Consider the following 5,468-nt stretch of genomic DNA (forward strand, 5'->3'; position numbering starts at 1 on the left):
ATACAGTGTTTCCCATAATGTTTTTCAACAGTAATTTACTGTGAAACACAGAAAAAAACAGGAAACAACTGGCAGCAGAGTTACCATTATTTTCGTGTTAAATTTATTTTATTTAGTAATACATTTGTTTTATTTTATTAATAAATTTAGCATTTATTTAGTTATATTAATTATTAATATAATTATAATAACGTGTATTAATTATTCTTAGTGTGTACCACTGATTTTTAAAGAGATATTATAGCTTGAGTTAATACAATAATAGGCATAATTCCTCAGATAACACTTAAGAGAAAAGAAAACTAATAGTTTGGTCTAGAAATTAACTTTTTTATTGTAATACAAACACACAAAATGTAGGAATACATGGCTCAGACCAATCACAGAAATATACTGTATATAATATATATGTTCATTGCTGACATCTGTGGAAAATAACAACTGTGTCTTGTCTTAAACTAGCAAAGACACTTGCGTTTGGCTTTGCGCTGCGTCAGTGCAAGATAGGGCCCTAAACCTCAACATTTAATGTTCCCTGAACTGCAAACATTTGGCTAAAAAAACTCAAACCAAGGATATACACTGACTCCTGGTTACCTAAAAATGTTACACATAGGCTCAGATTATTCACAAACAAATCTCATTTTCTCAGCTTAAAAAGTAGCAAATACACTTACATTTTTAAACTCCAATACATTGTTCATTATAACAAAATACTGAACCTCAACACTTAAACCACTAAAATTCAACATGTATGAATACAATAAAACCAGTACTTAACACTTAATGGAACTCTTCATCTTCATTCTGAAAGTCTTGGGTCTGTATATGAGAGAGAGGGAGGGAGAGAGGGAGAGGGAGGTGAGTTCCATAATTTTAATAATTTTTTAATCCAAAATGATATCACATGGCTTGACCTAACAAAAGCTAATTTTAGAAACAGAGCACAAAAAATACAGGATGACATAAAATAATAGAAAGGGTGATGAGTACAATTTATTGAAAGGAAAAAAAAAATAATGGCAAAAGAGCATGGAAGAGGAGTTCAGTATTCTAACTTTGAAAGGCAGTTGAGAATGAACATTAGAATGAATTTACCCAGCCTCCTGAGTCATTGCTGTTTGAACATGTGTAATGCATATATATATATATATATATATATATATATTACTCACCATTTTCAAATGAAATCCCACTGAAAGTCCATGAGCTTGCGCAAGAGGCTGGCGACGTGTGAATTAACAGTTCTTCTTTTTTTCCCCTTTGCAGTCTTTGTCCCTTTTTCTGGATTTATACCCACAAAGCGTCTGGAAAATTATACACTGGTTAAAAATCTAGTAATTCACACAGACTAACAGCACAACAAAGACAAGAAATATAAATTAACTTTCATCAACATGCACTATCTTCTTGCCTCTGGGAATGGTGTAAGTTGCACTAAAACTTTCTAAATCAAAGTTAATTGCTAAATCCCATCACCAGACCTATTGGGACCATGCTTGAGCCACAGCTAGGCCTGAAAAAATGCAGAAGTTAACAGACAATAGCTTACCTCTGGATGAATTCAAGCGTGCAGGCTGCCTCCTCTTGATACTGTAGGTTAAAGTTATAAAAACAGGAAAAAAGAGACGCCAGCCCTGTCACAAAGGTGCACTGGATCCCTTCCCTTCGCAAATAATTTGGCCCTCAAGGCTGAGCATCCAGCGCTGGAAGCGGCTTCCCGTTTCTCCTGAAACAGAAAAGTTTTAACGGTCAAATTTCTGTTTTAGTTTTCATTTTGAATACAGTTTAGTTTGATACCACTATACATACAACACTAAAGCCAACTGTCCTTTCTAAAACCAACTTACCAAGAAGTATCAGACGAGGAGTTGCAGGTATAGAGAGTGAACTCTCAAGGTCAGCTGCAGTGGCACATCCCTAGGACATAGAACAAATTAAACATATAATTAATTACATAAGGCTACCACTAAGTGAGATAGATAGAATGGAGAGACAGGAAGAGATGAATAAAGAGACAGTGGGGGATACACACATCCTGAAACACATTGTCAGTTTCTGTATGGGCATGAACTTGTTTGTACTGCTCAAATACAGACTGACTCTGAAAAAGAGAGTTGAGTGTTTGGCCTATTGGGACATAATGGGCAAAGCTGTCCTTGCCGGCTTCATTTTGTCCCAGGCATATTGGTACAGGTTCGACATATTTAAATTGACTCTTGAAAACAGTCTTTCTACGTAGATCTGTTTTTAATGCGTGTGTATTGTGAGTTCGGAAAAGATCTTCTGCTCTCAGATCATCAATTAGCCCTAATTGAATCATCTGACGTAACTTCTCATCCAATTTAGAAAATAACTGAGACTGGCTGAGATCATCTATTGACTGCATATCTTCAATGATTGTCTGAATGGTGGAGGCCGGAAGCAGTAACTTTGCCTGTAGCTTAAGATAAAACAGAGCAAGATTCCTCAAAAAAAGTGAATCTTCAATATTTTCTGGGCTAAACTCCAAATGGTCTGCATTATCAGCAGCATCAATCTCCACATCACACTGCAAATCACTGTCTCCATGACCATGAGGACCACTAGATCCACTTACACCAGCCAGACCAATAACAGAATCCGTTAAATTAACCTCTTCACTTCTTTTATGTTTTCGTGACAAATGAGATGTAAATGTAGAAATCACAGTAAATGTTTTATCACATTGCTTGAAGGGACAAACAATAGTTCGTCCTTCTTTGATGTGCACTTTAAGATGAGAGTAAAACTCAGTCAAGGAGTCACATTTGGCACGGCAGGAGGAAACATGACATGTAAGATCCACTAGCCTAATCGATCTTTGCTTAACAATACTATCCTGATGATGTCTGTAAATATGTCCCTTCAGACCAGCACATTTTTTAAATGTCCTTTGGCAATTAGGCATACAGCACTGCAGTACTAAATTGGGTATGTTGCTGTGAATTCTTATGTGCCTCACATAGGCCACAGAGGTGGCTGACTGTTGTCCACAAATTTGGCAAGAAAACATTATGAAAGCCAATTCGATTTTTAGAAAGATTAGCAGTTAATTGCTAGATTAAAGCAAGTAAGAAACCATTTAAATTTTCACCTGGTTCTGAGAAATATATCCTGGTATATCATCTTGAACAGCATTGTGATCAGCATTGACACCCTGCATTTGCATCTGTAATAAAAAACAAAAAAACAATAAAACAACAAATTTAAACATCAATGTACAACTCAATGATAATCAAAACAGTTATTAACAATAACAGGATAATCATGTTGGAATTTGGGTGTAAATTAACAGAAACATTTAACAGTGCACATTTGTCCAGAATACGGTTTTAAGGTTAAGACGAACATTTGTTTTTATCTGGACGCCCTCCTGTGGTGAACTGTGTGAATTACACTGCTGATATTTTACCCATAAACATTTAAAGATTTGAGTCAGCGAAATAGATAAATCGACTCTGCAAGAATTCTGGTGTGTGTTCAAGTGAAATGAAAAAAGTTCAAATGAATATTATTCTCTCCACGAGCCAAAGGTAACGTTAAGTTAGAGTATAATTTAATATTGAACCAAACATGTATGACGAGTCACGCAGGTCCTGTGCTCCTCCGCAGCGGTAAGACCAGAACCAGTATAAAATAGTCCGAATATAAACACTTATTATAGGTGTACCACAGTGATTCAGGATAAGACAAAGCACGATTTGGACAACTGATGCATGTACTCGCTCACTATATAACCTTTGAACATTTTGAACACAAAAAGTTAAGCACTAAAACTTTATAACAAGGCAACTTAGCCAGTCGCCCTCCTGTGGTGAATTGTGTGAATTACACTCCTGCAACTTATTCCTACAGCCGTGACTGCAGTCAGAGGAAAACTTTGAGTTACAATATTTTGTAATATTTAATAAATTGTTGGTTGCCATGTGACGCAGTAAAACATCTGGCAATTACCTTTCAAATTTTCTATAAATATATTTTACATCTGCGATCAGGGGCGGTTCTAGGGTGAGTGGACATCCGGGGCTTAGAGAAATCCATGTATGGGTCACGATACAAGGAATAAACTTTAAATAAAATTTTATATTTTTTTATTTATTGTTTTTTTGGGGTTTTTTTAACAAGGTGGATCTTTCTTGCTAATTAAAATTAAAAATCACAATGTCACACATCCTCTTCTTTCCTGACATGGTAAAATAGCAAGCTCAGCTCTATTATTGTTTTTAATAAATAGCATTCATTTAACAACATGATTTTTGTGAGAATATATAAAAAGAGGTGACTTAAGAATCTCTATAATAACAAAAAAAAAAAAATCTTAACCCATTCTCCAAGCACACGTTACATTTTACACATTACATTTTACTTTATACATAATACAAACAGAAAGGCTAAAAGCCAAGTAGGCCTATAATTAAAACACATGGGTCTACACTTATATTTTTGAAGGAGCACTTGTAGATGCATTTCACACAGCACTTACAATTTGCATAAATAATGGTGTGAGACTGATGGATCAAATATCAAATTTGGAATACAGAAATATGAAATATTGAAAAAATGAAAATGGTACTTCGTTCGATCGATTCGTTCAAATCAGATGATTCATTTAGGAAAAAAGTATAAATGATTTTGAATGGCGGTCAGTGAATCGTTTACAAGCAAATTCAATTAATAAACACTGTGATGCTTTGTTTGAAACCATTTTCGTTAGCGAAATATTTTCTTTACGTTTGGCCATGCTGACCAAACATATAACGCTCTTAAAATGCGTGTGCGCGCGCGCGCACGTGCACGTCCTATTGACTGTGCTGCACAAAGTGTTAAACGATCAAAATGTAGCATATCTGACAATCTAAAGAATGAAATCTAATACTATGATTAGAAGTTACCTGCTGAAGCTGTTGTATCAATTTTACTCATTCATTACTAACTTACACATCATCAACAAACACCTGGCTCCAAAATATTTAATTTCATTGGCTGGATCGTACAGACGCGTTGCTTCTCATCGATGGTTGGCCAGTTTACATGTCAGTCAGAAGCACTAGCCTGAATGGGCGGTTCTTGTCGGTTGTGAATGACAATGCGTATGTTGACGGACGCTACGATGCGAGAGTCGAGAAATATACATTTATTTAATTAAATTCTCTCAGTGATGGTGTGTACAATGCATGGGAATAAAAAACATTCGGGGCTTTACTGAAAACAGCCCCCATTAGCCCACCCCTATGCTGCGATATTCTTTAAAATGGAGTTTTATCGCCCTCCTGTGGTGAACTGTGTGAATTACACTGCTGTCATTTTACCCATAAACATTTAAAGATTTGAGTCAGCGAAATAGATAAATCGACTCGGCAAGAATTCTGGTGTGTGTTCAAGTGAAATGAAAAAAGTTCAAATGAATATTATTCTCTCCACGAGCCAAAGGTAACGTTAAGTTAGAG

At 35.6% G+C, this 5,468-nt stretch overlaps 1 long non-coding RNA gene across 1 annotated transcript; it reads right to left on the reverse strand.

Moving 5' to 3' along the window:
• Positions 1-316: 316 nt before the first annotated feature.
• LOC148965112 (uncharacterized) lies at positions 317-5,007 on the reverse strand. The gene is made up of 6 exons (XR_016150040.1): positions 4,914-5,007; positions 3,116-3,190; positions 1,851-1,920; positions 1,553-1,729; positions 1,176-1,307; positions 317-822 (listed from the first exon to the last, which is right to left on the reverse strand). It is a non-coding gene; the product is annotated as an uncharacterized LOC148965112 (long non-coding RNA).
• Between the last annotated feature and the right edge of the window lie 461 nt (positions 5,008-5,468).

This window comes from Pimephales promelas, chromosome 24, assembly GCF_988280905.1.
Source record: "Pimephales promelas chromosome 24, fPimPro1.hap1.1, whole genome shotgun sequence".
Lineage (NCBI taxonomy): Eukaryota > Metazoa > Chordata > Actinopteri > Cypriniformes > Leuciscidae > Pimephales > Pimephales promelas.